General features: G+C 33.6%; 4 long non-coding RNA genes and 3 other non-coding genes across 7 annotated transcripts; 4 read left to right on the forward strand and 3 right to left on the reverse strand.

Annotated features, from left to right (window-relative positions):
• The first annotated feature begins 747 nt into the window (after positions 1–747).
• On the forward strand, positions 748–831 carry TRNAY-GUA (transfer RNA tyrosine (anticodon GUA)). The gene has a single exon. It is a non-coding gene; the product is annotated as a tRNA-Tyr (tRNA).
• A 482-nt stretch (positions 832–1,313) lies between these two features.
• Positions 1,314–1,387, forward strand: TRNAD-GUC (transfer RNA aspartic acid (anticodon GUC)). The gene has a single exon. It is a non-coding gene; the product is annotated as a tRNA-Asp (tRNA).
• A 749-nt stretch (positions 1,388–2,136) lies between these two features.
• On the forward strand, positions 2,137–5,686 carry LOC130014671 (uncharacterized). Its single transcript, XR_007637836.2, has 4 exons — positions 2,137–3,012; positions 3,110–3,184; positions 4,470–4,556; positions 5,268–5,686. It is a non-coding gene; the product is annotated as an uncharacterized LOC130014671 (long non-coding RNA).
• A 615-nt stretch (positions 5,687–6,301) lies between these two features.
• LOC126666241 (uncharacterized) lies at positions 6,302–8,860 on the reverse strand. Its single transcript, XR_007637839.2, has 3 exons — positions 8,596–8,860; positions 6,978–7,053; positions 6,302–6,527 (listed from the first exon to the last, which is right to left on the reverse strand). It is a non-coding gene; the product is annotated as an uncharacterized LOC126666241 (long non-coding RNA).
• A 4,515-nt stretch (positions 8,861–13,375) lies between these two features.
• LOC126666240 (uncharacterized) lies at positions 13,376–15,928 on the reverse strand. Its single transcript, XR_007637838.2, has 3 exons — positions 15,670–15,928; positions 14,052–14,127; positions 13,376–13,601 (listed from the first exon to the last, which is right to left on the reverse strand). It is a non-coding gene; the product is annotated as an uncharacterized LOC126666240 (long non-coding RNA).
• Positions 15,929–17,659: 1,731 nt separating this feature from the next.
• On the forward strand, positions 17,660–21,861 carry LOC126666239 (uncharacterized). Its single transcript, XR_007637835.2, has 4 exons — positions 17,660–19,199; positions 19,297–19,371; positions 20,657–20,743; positions 21,455–21,861. It is a non-coding gene; the product is annotated as an uncharacterized LOC126666239 (long non-coding RNA).
• Positions 21,862–23,927: 2,066 nt separating this feature from the next.
• Positions 23,928–23,998, reverse strand: TRNAC-GCA (transfer RNA cysteine (anticodon GCA)). Its single transcript has one exon. It is a non-coding gene; the product is annotated as a tRNA-Cys (tRNA).
• Between the last annotated feature and the right edge of the window lie 2 nt (positions 23,999–24,000).

The raw sequence follows: 24,000 nt of genomic DNA on the forward strand, positions 1-24,000 counted from the left end.
ATATTGAATTTGATAAATATCAATCAAATGGATTTATCAAGACCGAACCTAATTGAATTCACTACCGAAATTCATTTGATTGATACATGTATTTAGTAATTCAACATAGATCCAAGAGCGAATCGGTAATGAAAAGATTCTATTTGTCCACTAAACCGAATTCTTAAAATGAAATTAGATAGCTTGTTGATGCCTATCCCTCTTACTAAATCTAAATTTCTCATTTGTTAAATTACTGGTTTAGCGTGAGAGAGATATGCCTATTTATTTTAACACGGAGTTAATTAATGTACTGGAACGAAAGCGAAAGAAAATCGAGTTAACCCGATTTTCTTACTTTTTGGCAGACCCATTGAAAGAATCTTTTGTATTATTTCTATTTGTTCTTCTATTTTCTTTTCGATTATCTATTAATTTATTAATTTATTAATTTATTAATTCTATTTTATTTATTATTCTTAGAATGGATAATAGTGAATATACAAATCACAAAAATCTATCAAATCGTGAAGGGCGGAAAGATTCTTCGACTCTAGTCATACCATTTTGTTATATTGACAATTTTAAAAAACTGTTCATACTATGAGCATAGTATGCCGGCGGTCGGGCAAATACGCCCCCATCGTCTAGTGGTTCAGGACATCTCTCTTTCAAGGAGGCAGCGGGGATTCGACTTCCCCTGGGGGTAGGGTATTACGAAAGAAAGTTGATCATGGATTCTTACTAAGTCTGGAATTGCTTCTTCCTGGGTCGATGCCCGAGTGGTTAATGGGGACGGACTGTAAATTCGTTGGCAATATGTCTACGCTGGTTCAAATCCAGCTCGGCCCAATAATTCACTGATCCGCCATGATATGATATAACCCCTTTGTTCTTTTGTTCTCTCGAAATGCCTCATAGGGAAAAAAAGTAAAAATTTCGGATATATCTTTACATGTTCTTTATTTAATTTGTTTTATTTCTTTTTTTTCTCACAAATTCCGATCTTGCTAATGATCTAGATTCAGATCAGGATTTGTAAGTACAAAGTCTAAGAAAAAGAGTAATTTAAAGAAAAAAGACTTTTTCTTTACATTTGAAAGATTTTTTTATTATCAATCGGCGTTGACTTGAAATAACGAAAAGATGTTTAGGAATCTCTGCCCCTTTTATCACTAAAGTGTGTATCATCAATATAAATATACCCCTCCCCCTTCTGTTATATACAACAACGCGGTAATTCCAATCTAAAACCTAAATAGTAAAATTGAAAGAGAAATGGTTTGAATGAAATCATAAGAATATATATGATGTACAACTTTTTGCATTTCCCAGGGATTGTAGTTCAATTGGTCAGAGCACCGCCCTGTCAAGGCGGAAGCTGCGGGTTCGAGCCCCGTCAGTCCCGACGGATAAAAATCCAATAATCTAATAAAAAATACATCAATGCATTTTTTTCTTTTCTGCGAAAGGGGGACAAATAGCCTAATTTCATTTCCAGGGGGATCTTTCTTATTCTTTTTCTTTATTTTCGTTTTACATTTCTCATCAAAGTCAATACAAATATGGGAATTTTCCTTTTTTTAACTAGTACTGGTTGATAGACATATATGTGGATTAGTGCAGTTATTGGTAGCATTATATTGAAGATTCAAAAAGATACTATACTTATACTGAGTTTGGGTTTTTTTATTATTCCCAACCCATATAATGAATAATGAAATCGAATCGAGTACCATATCTTTTCCGGTAACGCATACACAAATAGAATTTGTATTTATTTGTATGTACCATAAAAAATAAATACAAATTGTTTTAATAGAATCCTTTAAATCTGAAAAGTCTCTTTTTTTTTGCTTCGCTTTTGTGCAATCTCAATTACAAATTTGAATTTGAAACAATCTATCTCATTAAAATTCAAATTGCGCATTGAAGTTTTTTTTAATATATTCTATACTTTCCATTAGCAAGGAAAGATAATATTAATAAAATAAATATCAAATAAAAAAAGTAAAGTAATGGAAAAAATTATCAATTGAATCAAGAATCCAAGCCATTTTTGAATTCGATATGGATAAACGATCTTTCTATGTTATACTATTCAATTCTCGACGATGAATCGATTTGATAACTGTAATACCCCGTACTTTTAAAAGTACAAAGTAAGATGCCACGGGGCATAAGTGCAAGAATTAAGTCAAGGACATTGGAATTAAGTTCGAGAAATAGGAAATTAGACCGAAGAGGGTCTACCAAAATTATCGTAAAATAATAATTTAAGTATAAATTATTATTCGATGAATTGGATTTTAGCGGGACTAAAGGATAATTAATACATTAAATAAAATAAATGGTAAGTCCCGAGTTAATAAATTTTACGATAAAGTTCGTAAAATAAATTCAAGGAGCTAAGATTTAATTTTATAGAAATTGGATGAAAGCATTTTATTAAACGGAATTTTGATTATCGGAAAAAGAAAAAGGACATAAATAAATTATTTAGACCCGGATAAATAAATAATGCGATAGAGTCCGTTATTTATCAATAAAGAATAATCGTCAAAGTTCCGTTTAATTATGATAACATTTTGGAATATAATTGGAAAAATTAAAAGTTGAGCGTTTAAATCGAAAGTTATTAAAATAAATTATCGGAAAATATAGTAATGAGGTAGCGGAATAATATTATTTATTTGGATATAAATAATACGGAATTTATCGAGATCGGACAGTTAAAGGATTAATGGATTAAATTGGACGAAAGAAAAGTTGGAAATTGAAACGAATGGAGGTGGCAACTTAAAGGACCAAGAGGAGTATTTTTCCAACCTATACATAAGTGTTGCAAATGAAATTTTTTTCATTTTCTACCTCATTTCCAGCAAGAACTTTGAGAGAAGAAGAGTTCATCATCTTCATTATTCCATAATCTTCTAAACCTCACCAAAGCTTCGTTTCTTATCCGATTTACGTGATTCTTGCGGCAACGGAAAGAGGAAGACGATAGCTACAAATCTTGGCCATCAATTCAAGGTAAGAAGCTCGAATTTGGTTAGGGTTTCAGAGGTTTGGGGCTGTTTATATTAAGGGTTATAAATTGATGTTGAAACCATGATTGTTTGATATGTAGATAACGGTTTGGAGTGGTTTTTGTTGCGTTGGATTGAGGAAATAAATATCTACCATCTAAGGGTTGTAAATCAAGGTAAAAACTCTCATTATCTAGTTAAGGTTTGATGAAATATTGGTTTTTTTGATGATCACATGGTGGTTTATGCTATATAATTGATGGTTAAAGCCAAGTTTAATGGTTGTATGTTGGTGAGTTTGAGAGTTGGTTTGATTGTGATTTTGAGTCTATAAATGGATGAATCTTTGGCTGACCTTAAGAGCACATCGGAGTGAGATTCCGATGGTCGGAATTTGCTCCGGTGAGCAGCAATTGCTGCTCACAATGAGCAGCAAATTCTGCTCTCATGAGCAGAATTCTGCCGAAGGCAGAATTCTGCCGAGAGCAGATTTCATCACTGCTCTTGAGAGCAGAGCCGAACAGCTCTTTGAGGGCTGCAATCGCAGCCCTCGGCCGTCGTGGGAAGCGTAAATTTGAGGCTCGTTTGGTCCCCATTCATGTGTTTTTTTAGTTGGAGTTAAAAGGCGCAAGTTTGACGATGATTTGACGATTGTTTACAACGGTTTAAGTCCACATTAAAATAATTTTAAGAGATAGTTTAGAGGTATGAAAAATTTGTATAAGATACATTTTTAAAGTTGATTTAAAGTTAGTATATGGATAATTAAAACGATGTTTAAGTCTAATGCTAAAGTTTGAATGTAAGTGAGAAATTGTGAGTTAAAACAAGGATTAAAACATAGCGAGGATCAAACTTTGAAATAAGATTGTGAGCTAACAGGATGTCGGAATGAGTCGGTTTTGGTGTCGTTTTCTTCGTTATAACATTGAGAACAGAAGTATGGTATATCTGCTGCCACAACAGTGGAAAGAAGGCTGCAGAATTGCTGCAAAGACAGCAGCCCATAGGGCTGTTTTCTGCAGTTTTGAAAACAGTCCGGGGTAGCGACTTCCGAGCTAGTTTCCGACACTTCCGAGCGCTATTTTCAAAATAAGGTTTCAATGAATATTGTAGGTGACATTCCAAAATTTAGGAATGTTATTTTTATTTAGAGTTTGGATGACTCTAAGTAACAGTTTTAGTAGCTCAAAGATGTTCGAAAAACATGAATTAAATAGAAACAATTTAAGAGGCTAACTTTGAGGAAAGTTTTGGAAACATTAAAGACGTCAAATGAAGTTTGAATCTAAATGAAAGTCGTAGACGATGTTACGGACTATGGAAATGTCCAATTTGTTTTGAGTATGGGCTATTTTAAATAAGCGGTTTCGATAGCCAAAGTTGGCTACAAACCCAATTTTTAGATAAGTGAGTCTAGTTAGATTATTATTAATTAGTGCAATTATCAAATTTTCGTAGACCCGGCGAGACGATTACTAACGGGACTCGGAACGTGACGAACGCGATACCGTTTTACGAATTCTCGAAGATTATGGTTAGCAAGTGGTGAGTTTACAATTTACTTTTGTGTGTTATTAATAAAAGCTATTTATTTTATTATCATTATTATTAATGCATCGCATAAAGCATTATTATTCATAATGATTATTATTTTTTATTGAATGTTTATTTCTTATAAAATAAAACTAGTATAGTGATCCAAGGAAACGAGCTACCTATTGGGCGTCAATATGCTGTGTGATTACCAGTGTCCGGTCAGTCATAGAATTAGCATTAATAGATGTTGGTATCTAAAAATGTTTTATATGAGCTCATTATATGATGATTATGTTTGGGAATGAGGAGGATTATGTTTGGTAGATACGAGGTAACTCGGTCGAACTATCTCGGGACCCGTATCTAGTGAGTAACTCGGTTGAACTATCTCGGGACTCACATCTTGGGATTAATTAGTGACATGATGTAACTCGGTTGAACTATCTCGGGACTATGTCACGTGGTAACGAGTAACTCGGTTGAACTATCTCGGGACCGTACCACTTGGATCAAAATGATTCGATATAATATGAACGGATACAGTATGAGTAGGATATTTATAGGAAATAGTATGAGTTTAAGATTAAGGTTTCGATCGGATCTAATACTTGATATATATTATGTTCTTTTATATATGTTTTATTTTTAAATGCGATGTTATTTTATATAACACCATTAGTAACGTGTAAACTCACTCAGCGTTGTCTGACCCCCCAACAGTGTTTTGTTTCAGGTGATAGTATTTGAAGAGATGGACTTCCATTCTTGTTCCGGAAGTCTACAACATATAAAGTATGTATTGAAGTACGCTTCAATTCGTAGCGCTGCAGTAGTCAGTAGATGTCAGTCTATATTTGATTGTTTATACCGAACGAGATCCAGCTGTTAACTCTGATTTTATAAAATATATATATATATACGATTTATAAAACTATGTTTTTACCCGTTTGATATTTCACCAATTGTCTATGAATGAAATTGGTATGAAATTGTATGATTCGGAACAAGGCAATGCTGAGTTATGTTATCGCAGAGTAAGACCTTAGTTCCAATCGATTATGCATCGGTTATGAAAGAACGTTTTCGACGATTATGAAATATTGTTTTACGAAGTTTTCCCGAAAACGTTTTGTGCATAATTTTGTGTTTGATTTGCGGAAAAAAAAAAATTTACTCGTTTTTAGGCTTGCTACGGGTTCCGGAGCAACCACTCCCGTTCCCTAGCGCCGGTCTTGACCCTCGATTTTGGGTCGTGACAAAGGTGGTATCAGAGCAGTTGGTCCAGGATACCACTGCTTTGTGTGTGAGTCTACCTAGGAACTACTGCAGCACATAAGATTCGAGTCATGTTTTGATCGGTTTTCGTTTGATTTTAAAAAATTTCAACTCTCCTATCTAGGATGCGAGTCTATTAGGACGTTCAATAGGATTGTTTGACGAGATACGCATGCATAAATATTCTGTTTATGTCTAAGATGTTTGGCTTATGTTTAGATGCATCGCCTAAGCGTTGATATGCCGTTTTTGCGTTTAGATTTGAATATGGATATATGCTTGTCATGTTATGTCACGACCCAATTTCATGAATCGTGACCGGCGCTAGGGTATGGGTATGGTTGTACCAAAACCCGTAGCAAGCCTCGCGGAAATCAAATAATCATTTAAACCTGCAGAAAACTGCTCGGGGGCAACCGAGACTCCAACCTAAGTCTAGCAATTTATACTACGGTTCTAATATAAATAACTTCAATATCTTAAATGTTCAACATCATGCCTTATATATAACAATATCGTAATCCAGAGTAATCATGCCAAATATAATAATCGAATATATCGACAATCCCAAAGTGTAGTATCAAATGAAATAAATAACTAGTTCTACTGCGGTCTAAGAGTTTGAAAACAGAAACTAGTTTAAATAACATAAAAACCTCCGAGGAATCAAAAGAATCGGAGTGGACCAGCTTTCAAATCATAAACCTGGAAAATTTGGGAAAACAACGGGGTCAGATTTACTGAGTAGAGTTTATATAACCATTTACATTTATTAAGTTAAAAACCTTTAAAACGTTTAATAAAACATTTTCATTATGGATTATCAATGAAACCCTAAACCACAATTCTAAATCCATTGTCGTGTCGGTGAGACGTATCTCAATAACCGATCCCCGACTATCACTTAATAAATAGTGAGCCCAGGAGACGTATCTTCCACCGGTGCCCTCACTAAGGTGAGACGTATCTCAAACCTACCTCAATACCATAATCATTACCGGTGCGCACGCAGTCCCGATGATGCCCATCGAGTAGCACGTTCCAAATCAAATCCACAATGCCGAAAACAGTTCAAAAGCTGCTTATACATATATATATATATATACAAAATAATACATTTGCTTAATAAAGAGGTAAATAGAGATATAAACTCACTGCTTGCAAATCCACGTGAAAAACCTGGCAAGCAACTAAACTTGTTTCGACTCCGAAGCACGAGCAGTCGACGTGTCTAAAAGAAGGCATAAAACATAATTAATATCATCCCCTAACTCTAGAGAGTACTAGACAACACGTAAGACTAGCACATATATCAACCAATCCAAAGTACACACCATCAATATATAACTACACATATTTAGCCAAAATGTCAAAGCATTAACCGAAGTAGAGTAATCATACATATTCAACATAACCAAAGTCATACGATAGTCAAGTCCAATTGAGTTCCCACTTTTAAAACATAATCCGGAAAACCATTTCAATAACTTAGTTAAAATCACAAAACCAAGTTTAAACCAAAGTGGTGAGCTAGCCGAGTTATCACAACTGCCAAGCCTATACTCACGAATTGGGCGACCCAAGTCTAACCCGAACCAAACATTCAACCAAAGTAAAACAATTCGTTTAAAGTCCGGAATCATTTAAATATACCAAAGTTTCAATTTAGAGAAATAAGGGAATTCAAATTAAACATTAAAACCCAAGTATAGCATCATGATTATAATTCGATAAAAGTTCGCAAAGGACAAACACAACCAAATAAGAAAAACACCAATATACAACAGCCCTATCATGCTTAATAATCACATTTTATATAACACATGTCATAGCAAAACATTTGCAATCAATTAATATATTATTCACGACATCAAGCCAATTAAGAATTCATGGCACTTAGCCCAAAACTAGACCAAACATGAATCGCCAAACCAAAACACCTTAGATCAGTTCATATACATGCCATAATCAATAATATGAAAGTAATTCAGATCTTAAGTCATTACAAAGCATCGAATCTGAAATCAAAGCATTTTAGCGTAAAACTAGCTAGTTTGCAAACTAAGCCAACACGTACCAAAACATTTATAATTCAAACTCCCAAACTCATTTAGATCAGTAGTATATCATACATAATTTCAAAATACCAAACCAACTCAGATCTAAACTCATGCCAACATCCCTTAAACAATCGATAACGCATTTTCGCTAGAATTTGCCTAAACATGCTAAACAAACCAAACCATGCATTCGACAACCCAAATCATATAGCCACTGATCCTAAATCATATAAACATCATATATATCATCTTAGAACAGTAGGTACATCATCGCAAAACATTTATGCGATTACAACTCTTAAAGAACCCAAATTCACCATTTTACGCAATTTCAGCTAAAACAATCGAGAGCATGCCAAAGTGTTGATACAACCAACAAGATCAGTTTATAAACATCAAATCCATCAAACATATCATACATATCAGTAACCTAAGCATAGAATCTCAATTTCATAGATTCAAACCACCAAATCAATTAGAATACAACAATTGCTAGAAAAATCCTAACATTGATGAATCATGCCAAACGCTTTTCAAAACATGTAACATTAGTTTATATATGTACAAACCATCATTTTATCCATACAAACTCAGTAGCATAAGCATGGCATGACAATAGCAACAATTCACTTCATTAAAATCCTATATTATGCATTTCTAGGCAAAATAACATAGCAATGAATTCATGAATCAAATGGATATGAAAACAATACCTAAGGATGATGATCAATAAGATAAATAATGTATTAACCCAAGGTTCAAGGGGCTGGACCGAATTTAATTTAATCCACAAGCCTCCAACGAAGAACACAACGTAGAAATCGCGTAGATCTTGCGAGTAGGATGTAAAATCATATTCTTAGCGGAATGAATCGCATCCGGACTTGTTAGAAAGAAGAAATCAAGTTCTTTGAGTGAAGAAATTCGTTTTTAGGGTTTGGAGATTAATGGGGGCTAGGGTTTACAACTTAAGGGGTCTATTTATAGACTCCTGTGGGCTTTACTTGGGCTGCAATTAAAGCCCACGGTTTAAAGGGTAGTTTTAGAGTTAGAAACCTCCAAATAACAATCCAACCGACCAGATTTTAGTAAATCCTCTTAGGAACAATATATCCAAAGATGAGCCCGATCCGACCGTTCAATTGTGAGATATCAACGTTTTACTAACACATGCCAGTTTTGGAAAATATGGGAAAACAACTTCAATAAATACCCGAAAATGAATCGAATCAATATCTAATACCCACACGATATATGTGTAACATACAAGATACAAAACAAGGCTCAATCAAGGTGTCTCAATGCAAGAACCAATCCGAAATCAAGTAAAAACATAACGAGAAAAATACGAGGTATTACATTCTCCCCAACTTAAAAACAAAATCGTCCTCGATTTTTAACACAAAACATAAATGCACAAAACAACGAAATAGAGCGCACATAACAACCGAAATAAACAAACAAGGAATAATTGCAATGTATCATAAGGATAAAAAATATAGCAATTCTGCATAACGAGCTCTGACTCCTAAGTGCACTCCTCAACTGAATGACCAACTCAATTGAAACTAAAGGAATATCTTGAAATCCCAACTGATAAAGATCATGCATATATAACAACTCGACACCAAGTGTCCCATATCAAAAACATTTAAATAACCCGTTATAGCAAATGAATGACCAAGTCTAATATATCGACTAGATATGACTCTCCACAAGACGAACAACCTTAATGAATCAGACTCACGATATCACAAACACTCCAAGAGTACACCAATTTAACTCATGATAACCAGAGTTCCAAATTGTTAAACAACAAACCATCCAGAAAGACTTTTCCAATCTTTCGAAAGTATAAAGCCTACAACTACCTACGGTAACTAAACATTGACCACATCCCACATATATTACACAAATTTAATATCACGTGGCACACACAAAAGGTTTAACAGCCGATAAAACAATATCTAAACATTTCATAATCATATCATCAATCAAAAAAAATCGACCAACCAACCCTAGTTGGCGAAACCTATTTACCACGATTCTCGAACCTCGAATCAGCTAACTTATATAATCACACCAAACTGAAATTCTCAAAATTAATCCACCAAATATAACTGTAACCTCGCAAACGAAAGATCATCTAGATCAAATTCACCATTAACCGGGTCATTGGTTATGCTCAAGTCAAACTTACAGGAAACAAAATTTCCAAAGCACAAAACATTTTATTTATATTTTCCACTTCTCTTTTAAAAGACTCTAACAACTTATACCCTCTTTTATATTCAAAACTAAAATGTTTTTACCGTTGCGAGAAAAAAAATCCTCTAGTTTGTAAACACATCAAAATTTTAAAAATATTTGTATTTTGAATTTCGCAGTTACACCTTACATTGAAATAAAATCTGCAAATCTGTGAAACCGTTCAATTGACAAAAAATTTATTCTCTTTAAATCAAACTTGCTAAATTTTTTTATGCTTTTCTCAAAATGGAAAAAAAACATTTGTAATGAAAATCACCTCATTCACACAACTCTATATGAGTAAACCAAAACATTTGAACAAACTCAAATATTTAAAAAACAAACTTCTTTTAAAATTACGGCGTATACACACACGTAGAGCATAACCAAATCGCTTAATCCCACAACCCTCAAATCATAAATTGGAAGCTAACACGTAAGCCTTTCATCCGACCTCAAAATCCTATCACACTTATTACAACAATAACTCGAGTGCAACCTTATATCCAATACTAATTCCTACGAAACACAATTATTCAAATAACATAGAACTGATCATTGCAACGCAATCGTCCTTAATTTACCTCAATCACACAGAGTATTTGTCTAGCTATCTTTCGGTAAAAATAATAATTTCAAAACCATTTGAAATCCATCAACTTTATAGATACATTTATCATTATGTGACTCGCGAGTTTGTTCCAAAACATTTTTTTTTCCTCAAAACCACTTTATCGGTAAAATTCATTTTTACATAATTGTGCGCCAGGGTGATGACATCTCTCATCCCCAAAGAGTTGCATCCAACTCTAATCTTTTCAATGCACATGATGCGTGTACTATAATGCATGTACCAATTATTTATTTTCTTTTTATTTAGTGAACATACTTAATGCTCGATGCAATTCCCTATTCGTGACATACAAAAATGCATGTTCGTGATATGTCTGGGCACAATTACGTAATAAAAATATTTCAAATATTTTAACAAATTTTCATTTGAAATCAATTCCTCAATAAAACATTTGCTAGACATTACCCTCTGTGAGATGTGCGCTCGGTAGCCTCAAAATATTTCTCAAATTCCATACTTGCAATCCACTAAATCATACAATACTATCATAACAGTTCAACCCGATAACTCCACTAAATTCTCTTATGCAAAAGTAATATTCAATCAAACTTCAACCAAATTCAAACTTAACTTAAAGAGAAACGACACATAATATTTGTATCTACAAATCTCACCTTAAGTTCCGGCATCACGCCGTCCAACATGACGTAAGAACCAGTGTATTAGTACACCGATCTATCTTCTCGGGTCAGAATTTTCAATGTCCTTATCTAGGATAATCAGAAATCACCAACCAATCCCGATAGTCACATCTTCTTCGATATCACTTCCCAAATGACCTCGATCCACAAATCGATACATTAAACCAGACATTAACCAAACAAAACAATAATATAAAACACAGGGGCTAAGTAAAGGTTCGACTCAAATATCAATATTAATCATTAAGGTTAAGCCAAAGCAACGCCTGCTAGAAACGACCTCATGTGTTATCCGCACAACGAGACAAACAAGATAGAACAACTATCACACCAAAACTTAACAAGTATACGAGGCATACTAACACGGAACAACACCAACAAGTTATGGTTTCCATTTAACCATAAATCACCAAAGCATGCCTAAACCCTCATTTAACACAAACATCTTGCCATATAACAATTCATAAACATGGTAGGCAACTAATATGCTATCAAAAGAAATGAGCATGCAACATCCTATTTGATCTTCAATTTTCTATAGGCATGGCACACAACTCATATAATTGAAAGATATCTCAAATATCAAAACAAAATATGCTACAGCACACTCAGAATCGTCATAACAAAATAACCTACACTATAACATAGATTAAAAGGTGCGTATCAAAAACTCTTTTGAAACATAAATCAATTCGCAATAGTTTTCAAGTTCTGGCTGAGCTCCTCGGTTTTAAAATCACTTTTTCAGAAAACTTTCTTTATATAAAACAATGGTTATATTTCCAAAAACATCATAATCCATAAAATCATAAAGTTAGCCAAGTTAGTTTAACTACCAAGCTTAACTCCCAAATTTGGATGACCCAAGTCAAACACAAAATAACCATTTATAAAATGTATTCAAAACATTTATAAATCCGGAAAAAATGCAGTTAAGTATCCTTCAAAATAGGAGCTCAGAATAACCTAACTCAAAATACCCAAAACAAAAACATCAACTCAAATATTCAACAAACTTTCTGTAGACACGTACTCCAGCCAAACATAACATACATAAAATATATGACCAACGACACCTCAAAGGTCAACATACCACAACATGGTGAAAAAAAAAATAACATTAAATCCTTAATACGATGATACATATCAATAAAAATATTATTTTGAAATCAATCGTTTGTCAACACCAAACCAAACGTAACATTCTGAAATACGCGAAATTCATTTTACTGAAAAAATAACTAAAATGACACATTTTTTTTTAAAACCAGACTTGTCTTCCAATTCTCGTGTCAAAATACAAATAAAATCAAAATAATTTTTTCAATAAAACTTTGAAACCAATGCATGACCAAACGTGTAGCCACAAAACATGCATAAAGATTTAACACATAAATCCTTTGGAAGCAAAAACAAGCCAACGCCGAACATATTATTATTTAAACAATTAATGATTGAGGCCAAATCCAACAATACTTACCAACAAGGCAAAAGAAATCCAATATGATTAAAATCATCAAAGGCACGAAAGCCAACAAGTAATCACTCAATTGAAAACAACATCATAACAACATATATCAAGTTAAACATGACCGACACACAACATTCCTATAGGTGTAGGTAGAAGGTTTAAAACAAAAGATGACGTTTCAAAAGACAAGACACGAATCCTAATTCCGCAGTAGTTCCTATGACACGGCATCAACTTAACATACCAAACTAATAAACACATAACATGCATAAGGCCTTGGTTTGAAACCAAAGCTCTGATACCAAGTTTGTCACGACCCAATTTCATGAATCGTGACCGGCGCTAGGGTATGGGTATGGTTGTACCAAAACCCGTAGCAAGCCTCGCGGAAATCAAATAATCATTTAAACCTGCAGAAAACTGCTCGGGGGCAACCGAGACTCCAACCTAAGTCTAGCAATTTATACTACGGTTCTAATATAAATAACTTCAATATCTTAAATGTTCAACATCATGCCTTATATATAACAATATCGTAATCCAGAGTAATCATGCCAAATATAATAATCGAATATATCGACAATCCCAAAGTGTAGTATCAAATGAAATAAATAACTAGTTCTACTGCGGTCTAAGAGTTTGAAAACAGAAACTAGTTTAAATAACATAAAAACCTCCGAGGAATCAAAAGAATCGGAGTGGACCAGCTTTCAAATCATAAACCTGGAAAATTTGGGAAAACAACGGGGTCAGATTTACTGAGTAGAGTTTATATAACCATTTACATTTATTAAGTTAAAAACCTTTAAAACGTTTAATAAAACATTTTCATTATGGATTATCAATGAAACCCTAAACCACAATTCTAAATCCATTGTCGTGTCGGTGAGACGTATCTCAATAACCGATCCCCGACTATCACTTAATAAATAGTGAGCCCAGGAGACGTATCTTCCACCGGTGCCCTCACTAAGGTGAGACGTATCTCAAACCTACCTCAATACCATAATCATTACCGGTGCGCACGCAGTCCCGATGATGCCCATCGAGTAGCACGTTCCAAATCAAATCCACAATGCCGAAAACAGTTCAAAAGCTGCTTATACATATATATATATATATACAAAATAATACATTTGCTTAATAAAGAGGTAAATAGAGATATAAACTCACTGCTTGCAAATCCACGTGAAAAACCTGGCAAGCAACTAAACTTGTTTCGACTCCGAAGCACGAGCAGTCGACGTGTCTAAAAGAAGGCATAAAACATAATTAATATCATCCCCTAACTCTAGAGAGTACTAGACAACACGTAAGACTAGCACATATATCAACCAATCCAAAGTACACACCATCAATATATAACTACACATATTTAGCCAAAATGTCAAAGCATTAACCGAAGTAGAGTAATCATACATATTCAACATAACCAAAGTCATACGATAGTCAAGTCCAATTGAGTTCCCACTTTTAAAACATAATCCGGAAAACCATTTCAATAACTTAGTTAAAATCACAAAACCAAGTTTAAACCAAAGTGGTGAGCTAGCCGAGTTATCACAACTGCCAAGCCTATACTCACGAATTGGGCGACCCAAGTCTAACCCGAACCAAACATTCAACCAAAGTAAAACAATTCGTTTAAAGTCCGGAATCATTTAAATATACCAAAGTTTCAATTTAGAGAAATAAGGGAATTCAAATTAAACATTAAAACCCAAGTATAGCATCATGATTATAATTCGATAAAAGTTCGCAAAGGACAAACACAACCAAATAAGAAAAACACCAATATACAACAGCCCTATCATGCTTAATAATCACATTTTATATAACACATGTCATAGCAAAACATTTGCAATCAATTAATATATTATTCACGACATCAAGCCAATTAAGAATTCATGGCACTTAGCCCAAAACTAGACCAAACATGAATCGCCAAACCAAAACACCTTAGATCAGTTCATATACATGCCATAATCAATAATATGAAAGTAATTCAGATCTTAAGTCATTACAAAGCATCGAATCTGAAATCAAAGCATTTTAGCGTAAAACTAGCTAGTTTGCAAACTAAGCCAACACGTACCAAAACATTTATAATTCAAACTCCCAAACTCATTTAGATCAGTAGTATATCATACATAATTTCAAAATACCAAACCAACTCAGATCTAAACTCATGCCAACATCCCTTAAACAATCGATAACGCATTTTCGCTAGAATTTGCCTAAACATGCTAAACAAACCAAACCATGCATTCGACAACCCAAATCATATAGCCACTGATCCTAAATCATATAAACATCATATATATCATCTTAGAACAGTAGGTACATCATCGCAAAACATTTATGCAATTACAGCTCTTAAAGAACCCAAATTCAGCATTTTACGCAATTTCAGCTAAAACAATCGAGAGCATGCCAAAGTGTTGATACAACCAACAAGATCAGTTTATAAACATCAAATCCATCAAACATATCATACATATCAGTAACCTAAGCATAGAATCTCAATTTCATAGATTCAAACCAGTAAATCAATTAAAATACAACAATTGCTAGAAAAATCCTAACATTGATGAATCATGCCAAACGCTTTTCAAAACATGTAACATTAGTTTATATATGTACAAACCATCATTTTATCCATACAAACTCAGTAGCATAAGCATGGCATGACAATAGCAACAATTCACTTCATTAAAATCCTATATTATGCATTTCTAGGCAAAATAACATAGCAATGAATTCATGAATCAAATGGATATGAAAACAATACCTAAGGATGATGATCAATAAGATAAATAATGTATTAACCCAAGGTTCAAGGGGCTGGACCGAATTTAATTTAATCCACAAGCCTCCAACGAAGAACACAACGTAGAAATCGCGTAGATCTTGCGAGTAGGATGTAAAATCATATTCTTAGCGGAATGAATCGCATCCGGACTTGTTAGAAAGAAGAAATCAAGTTCTTTGAGTGAAGAAATTCGTTTTTAGGGTTTGGAGATTAATGGGGGCTAGGGTTTACAACTTAAGGGGTCTATTTATAGACTCCTGTGGGCTTTACTTGGGCTGCAATTAAAGCCCACGGTTTAAAGGGTAGTTTTAGAGTTAGAAACCTCCAAATAACAATCCAACCGACCAGATTTTAGTAAATCCTCTTAGGAACAATATATCCAAAGATGAGCCCGATCCGACCGTTCAATTCTGAGATATCAACGTTTTACTAACACATGCCAGTTTTGGAAAATATGGGAAAACAACTTCAATAAATACCCGAAAATGAATCGAATCAATATCTAATACCCACACGATATATGTGTAACATACAAGATACAAAACAAGGCTCAATCAAGGTGTCTCAATGCAAGAACCAATCCGAAATCAAGTAAAAACATAACGAGAAAAATACGAGGTATTACATGTTAGTATAACATAGTCATGCTGCGATTGTTGTGATGCAAACTAGATAATTAGTATTCGTACGATTAAATGACGAATTTACTGTATCAAGCATCGTGCGATACAAACATGCTATCGAAGTCCTACGATGGAGACACTAAGGGATGATCGATCGAAAGGCGTGGATCCAAGGAAGTGGAAGAACCTTCAAGTTACAGAGTCTAAAGTCTGGAGAACTTACAAAACTAAAGATTTATAACTTGTTCAAAGTTATTTGTTTAAACGGTTTTATAAGCATAATTGTGCCTAGACCCAAGATAGAATTGCATTACTGCCATGACATAACTAGATTTACATCACTGCATACATGAATGCACGCATCAATAGGACATGCATCATATGCATTTTTCTCAGACAAGGAGTAAGTTATGGCAACTCTTTGGGGATGAGAGATGTCATCACCCTAGGGCACAATTATGCTAATGTTTAAAAGATTTAAATATGATTTTCGAAAAAGGGCCCTTTCCTTTGAATTTCAAGGATGATTGAATTATGATTTAAAAAGATTTGTTTTAATGTAAGTATACCTAGACTGGAACTCTGTAACGAAGGTGAAATATTTGCTATCAAGCTACAAGAAACTCTCGAAGACACAACGAACGTGTATAAGAGCGTGTAGGAGTTACATTTTGAAAAGGCACGAAGCTAGCCGAAGTTCCACAATCCATTACAGGATTAGAAGAACAAGGTGACACAAGTAGTAAAGTGAAATAGATTGAACGATGAATTAGGATGCACCTATTTTTAAACGAGGTGATTAGAGAATCATGCTACAAAACAATAGAAGTATGAAAGGTGATAGTTGAACTTAGTAACCGACCCATAGCTTAAACATTAAAGATAGAAGATAATCTCTACGAATGGATGACGTGAATTTTACTCGATATGAAAAGATCATTAAATCTAGTAAGACTAAGATATCTTTTGATTGAACCGTTGGATCGGTTTAGCATCGGAGTATGATGTCTCTAAGAAGGTTGACTAGAAGTTAACCGTTCCGATCGTCGAACGGAGAATGAAGTGGTAGTTTTCATTAGAACACTGATGGAAAAAGTATATGGGTGATCAGTCTAGAAGACGAACTGCGATTCTATAAAGTATATAAGGATTACGAACATAAGATACATGTAAGATATGTATGGTGTGAAAAACATGATTCATGAAGTTAAATGATGGATTGCATAAATTGTATGCTAAGAAGTTGTAAGACTAGGCAGCATGTTTTGCAGTTAAGACATTCGGACCTACAGATTAAAGGACAAGTATACGTACGAGGAACATATACAAGTATAACATTATAAGATCTGCATATGAATGACATAGAGCGAGAAGCTTAGTACGAAAACTATGAAAGGTTTTCGATGATCTTTTCACGGGAACGTAAGCGATGATTATCGAAATGTAAGATACACGAGATGGCGAAGATCATGTCAAGGATATAAAGTTTAAAGGTTCATAAGTTGAAATCAATGAAGGAGTTAGAATAAAATTAATGTTTAAGATATGTAACAAGTTAAGGACGAAGGTGTAAATAACAAGGAGATATTATCTTTTCAATCTACGACCAACTTGAGTGAAGTTAAGTATCATAAAAAGGAAAGTAATGATAAAATAAGGGACACAAGGTCAAGGTCAGTTAAAACTACAAGTGAAGAAATTACTTTGGATAAGTAATTTGAGTAATGGAAAAATTTAGAAACTTTGCTCACGACAAGTAAGTGGAAGATCATTAACAAATGACGATGTGAAAAGTTTCAAGAACACAGTGGATGGTAATGGTGAAAGTGTAATTATACTCGGGAAGGAAAAGTATAAGAAGTAAGACTTTAGGTCTTAATAAGGAGCAATAAAAAAAAAATTGCTAAGGAGTGTAATGCTCGTTGGGTAAGAGTATTACGATAGTTATGAAAATTCGAGGACGAATTTTTATAAGGGGGGAAGAATCTAATACCCCGTACTTTTAAAAGTACAAAGTAAGATGCCACGGGGCATAAGTGCAAGAATTAAGTCAAGGACATTGGAATTAAGTTCGAGAAATAGGAAATTAGACCGAAGAGGGTCTACCAAAATTATCGTAAAATAATAATTTAAGTATAAATTATTATTCGATGAATTGGATTTTAGCGGGACTAAAGGATAATTAATACATTAAATAAAATAAATGGTAAGTCCCGAGTTAATAAATTTTACGATAAAGTTCGTAAAATAAATTCAAGGAGCTAAGATTTAATTTTATAGAAATTGGATGAAAGCATTTTATTAAACGGAATTTTGATTATCGGAAAAAGAAAAAGGACATAAATAAATTATTTAGACCCGGATAAATAAATAATGCGATAGAGTCCGTTATTTATCAATAAAGAATAATCGTCAAAGTTCCGTTTAATTATGATAACATTTTGGAATATAATTGGAAAAATTAAAAGTTGAGCGTTTAAATCGAAAGTTATTAAAATAAATTATCGGAAAATATAGTAATGAGGTAGCGGAATAATATTATTTATTTGGATATAAATAATACGGAATTTATCGAGATCGGACAGTTAAAGGATTAATGGATTAAATTGGACGAAAGAAAAGTTGGAAATTGAAACGAATGGAGGTGGCAACTTAAAGGACCAAGAGGAGTATTTTTCCAACCTATACATAAGTGTTGCAAATGAAATTTTTTTCATTTTCTACCTCATTTCCAGCAAGAACTTTGAGAGAAGAAGAGTTCATCATCTTCATTATTCCATAATCTTCTAAACCTCACCAAAGCTTCGTTTCTTATCCGATTTACGTGATTCTTGCGGCAACGGAAAGAGGAAGACGATAGCTACAAATCTTGGCCATCAATTCAAGGTAAGAAGCTCGAATTTGGTTAGGGTTTCAGAGGTTTGGGGCTGTTTATATTAAGGGTTATAAATTGATGTTGAAACCATGATTGTTTGATATGTAGATAACGGTTTGGAGTGGTTTTTGTTGCGTTGGATTGAGGAAATAAATATCTACCATCTAAGGGTTGTAAATCAAGGTAAAAACTCTCATTATCTAGTTAAGGTTTGATGAAATATTGGTTTTTTTGATGATCACATGGTGGTTTATGCTATATAATTGATGGTTAAAGCCAAGTTTAATGGTTGTATGTTGGTGAGTTTGAGAGTTGGTTTGATTGTGATTTTGAGTCTATAAATGGATGAATCTTTGGCTGACCTTAAGAGCACATCGGAGTGAGATTCCGATGGTTGGAATTTGCTCCGGTGAGCAGCAATTGCTGCTCACAATGAGCAGCAAATTCTGCTCTCATGAGCAGAATTCTGCCGAAGGCAGAATTCTGCCGAGAGCAGATTTCATCACTGCTCTTGAGAGCAGAGCCGAACAGCTCTTTGAGGGCTGCAATCGCAGCCCTCGGCCGTCGTGGGAAGCGTAAATTTGAGGCTCGTTTGGTCCCCATTCATGTGTTTTTTTAGTTGGAGTTAAAAGGCGCAAGTTTGACGATGATTTGACGATTGTTTACAACGGTTTAAGTCCACATTAAAATAATTTTAAGAGATAGTTTAGAGGTATGAAAAATTTGTAAAAGATACATTTTTAAAGTTGATTTAAAGTTAGTATATGGATAATTAAAACGATGTTTAAGTCTAATGCTAAAGTTTGAATGTAAGTGAGAAATTGTGAGTTAAAACAAGGATTAAAACATAGCGAGGATCAAACTTTGAAATAAGATTGTGAGCTAACAGGATGTCGGAATGAGTCGGTTTTGGTGTCGTTTTCTTCGTTATAACATTGAGAACAGAAGTATGGTATATCTGCTGCCACAACAGTGGCAAGAAGGCTGCAGAATTGCTGCAAAGACAGCAGCCCATAGGGCTGTTTTCTGCAGTTTTCAAAACAGTCCGGGGTAGCGACTTCCGAGCTAGTTTCCGACACTTCCGAGCGCTATTTTCAAAATAAGGTCTCAATGAATATTGTAGGTGACATTCCAAACTTTAGGAATGTTATTTTTATTTAGAGTTTGGATGACTCTAAGTAACAGTTTTAGTAGCTCAAAGATGTTCGAAAAACATGAATTAAATAGAAAAAATTTAAGAGGCTAACTTTGAGGAAAGTTTTGGAAACATTAAAGACGTCAAATGAAGTTTGAATCTAAATGAAAGTCGTAGACGATGTTACGGACTATGGAAATGTCCAATTTGTTTTGAGTATGGGCTATTTTAAATAAGCGGTTTCGATAGCCAAAGTTGGCTACAAACCCAATTTTTAGATAAGTGAGTCTAGTTAGATTATTATTAATTAGTGCAATTATCAAATTTTCGTAGACCCGGCGAGACGATTACTAACGGGACTCGGAACGTGACGAACGCGATACCGTTTTACGAATTCTCGAAGATTATGGTTAGCAAGTGGTGAGTTTACAATTTACTTTTGTGTGTTATTAATAAAAGCTATTTATTCTATTATCATTATTATTAATGCATCGCATAAAGCATTATTATTCATAATGATTATTATTTTTTATTGAATGTTTATTTCTTATAAAATAAAACTAGTATAGTGATCCAAGGAAACGAGCTACCTATTGGGCGTCAATAGGCTGTGTGATCACCAGTGTCCGGTCAGTCATAGAATTAGCATTAATAGATGTTGGTATCTAAAAATGTTTTATATGAGCTCATTATATGATGATTATGTTTGGGAATGAGGAGGATTATGTTTGGTAGATACGAGGTAACTCGGTCGAACTATCTCGGGACCCGTATCTAGTGAGTAACTCGGTTGAACTATCTCGGGACTCACATCTTGGGATTAATTAGTGACATGATGTAACTCGGTTGAACTATCTCGGGACTATGTCACGTGGTAACGAGTAACTCGGTTGAACTATCTCGGGACCGTACCACTTGGATCAAAATGATTCGATATAATATGAACGGATACAGTATGAGTAGGATATTTATAGGAAATAGTATGAGTTTAAGATTAAGGTTTCGATCGGATCTAATACTTGATATATATTATGTTCTTTTATATATGTTTTATTTTTAAATGCGATGTTATTTTATATAACACCATTAGTAACGTGTAAACTCACTCAGCGTTGTCTGACCCCCCAACAGTGTTTTGTTTCAGGTGATAGTATTTGAAGAGATGGACTTCCATTCTTGTTCCGGAAGTCTACAACATATAAAGTATGTATTGAAGTACGCTTCAATTCGTAGCGCTGCAGTAGTCAGTAGATGTCAGTCTATATTTGATTGTTTATACCGAACGAGATCCAGCTGTTAACTCTGATTTTATAAAATATATATATATATATACGATTTATAAAACTATGTTTTTACCCGTTTGATATTTCACCAATTGTCTATGAATGAAATTGGTATGAAATTGTATGATTCGGAACAAGGCAATGCTGAGTTATGTTATCGCAGAGTAAGACCTTAGTTCCAATCGATTATGCATCGGTTATGAAAGAACGTTTTCGACGATTATGAAATATTGTTTTACGAAGTTTTCCCGAAAACGTTTTGTGCATAATTTTGTGTTTGATTTGCGGAAAAAAAAAATTTACTCGTTTTTAGGCTTGCTACGGGTTCCGGAGCAACCACTCCCGTTCCCTAGCGCCGGTCTTGACCCTCGATTTTGGGTCGTGACAATAACTCCGATATTGTTATTCATGATATTGATCAGACTCAATATCATCGAGATGGAATTCATCCCATTGAATTTTATTTAAGGCGAAAGATTTATTATCTCTGTGGGATGAAATCCCAAGTTATTACGAAATAAATAAAAATGAAACGATTAGATTTTAGATTATGGAAGTAAATATTCTTGCGTTTATTGCGACTGCCCTGTTCATTCTAGTTCCTACTGCCTTTTTACTTATAATTTACGTAAAAACGGTTAGTCAAAGTGATTAATTTGAATGAAACTTGACTTCATTTTACTTCTTGGTTCTTATCAATGATTGAAGAAAACAAATGAAAAGGATTCCTATTTTGAGTCTTAGATGAAATTAGCAGTATTCTACGAGATCCGATAGTATGATAGAAAGAAATTTATTTCTTTCTATCATACTATTCGTTTTTTCTAGTATATACAGTTGTACTATATAAAAATATAGTCTGAATCGACTTAATATAGATAAATCTATAATAATATTATCTCAGATTCATATGTCTGGATATCAATTATCCATATGCAATGTACATAACGTCTCAATTCAATTTCTTCATCAATATTGATTTGTGTTGATTCCAATTAATCTGAAATAGTCGAAAGGAAACTCTTACTCTTACTTTTAGGATTCTAATTCCTAGATTTATTATTATTTTCAATATGAACCCCGGCATGTCTCAAAACAATAAAATCAATGAAAAGGAATTCTATAAAAAACGATTTTCAATTTCGACGAAAAGGATTAGTAAATCCTGCCGATTTTTAACCTTTGAATCATAATAGGAAATGAGTCAAATCAATAAGGTATAGCATAAATCAAATTTCTCTAAATCTAAAATAATAAAACAAATACTAAACTAAGCACTAAGCACGAAAATCTCTTAGTATGCGTAGTATCTCATTGGAGAACCACTATGTTTCTCTTATTTGCCATAGAAAATTCACTTAATTTAATCACTTTTAATAATTAATAAATAATTAATAAAAGGACTGCTTTCATTTCTCATAGAAAAGGGCAAACAAAAAAAAGAAGGGGGTTATGTTCTTCCTCATTCTTCATATAGAATTCTAGTAAGAACCTGTTTATCGAAATAGAGAATTTAGGAAGAATTGGGTTGGAATCAATTTCCTATCATTTATATTCCTTTTAGTTTCGAAATAGGAACACGAGAATCATTGAAATATTTGTTTGATTATGATTAAAATATGATTAATTAATCCTATTTTAATTAATAAAAAAGAAAAGGTATTCTTCCTATATTATTCATCGAATACATTACTTCACTCGAATCCAATATCATTTGAAAATGGGGATATGAAGATATTTTTAATTCAATTGCTAAATTTGGAATAAATTAACAATTGCATTAAATAATTCAATTGCTAATTAATAAATTCAAAAATAAATATTGTCAGAATGGTTTATAAAAAAATTGATAGAGTTTGATTTCTCAACTCAATTAATACCTCTAAAGTCCACTTCTTCCCCATACTACGAGTGAAAGGGAAAATGTAAAGACTCCCATAAAAGCAGACCAAGAAAGACTTATTATATCCATGTAAATTATGTCCTCTATGAATATGAAGGAATTTTTCCATTATTGTTCACTAATATAATAATAGGAGAATTGTTGGAACAGAGTCAAAACAAAAAAAGATTATGTTCAATATATTGAATATTGATGAAAAAAATCCAATTAATTCAAAGAAGTTCTTATCTTATTCTTATAAGATTGCTACTAGAATCGAAAAAATTTTAGTAGAAATTTAAGTACAAACAAAATAGCCAGCAATACCTTTGGAAGTATCAAGAAGCCTTTTCCTCCGCGTGCTTCCATTGGGAACAAATTTGATAAGTTATATCAGCAAAAGAAAAACGAATAAGATATTTTGCGTCTTTTGTTAATCAGGCGACACCCGGATTTGAACTGGGGAAAAAGGATTTGCAGTCCCCCGCCTTACCACTCGGCCATGCCGCCAG

Source organism: Mercurialis annua, linkage group LG1-X (genome assembly GCF_937616625.2).
Source record: "Mercurialis annua linkage group LG1-X, ddMerAnnu1.2, whole genome shotgun sequence".
Lineage (NCBI taxonomy): Eukaryota > Viridiplantae > Streptophyta > Magnoliopsida > Malpighiales > Euphorbiaceae > Mercurialis > Mercurialis annua.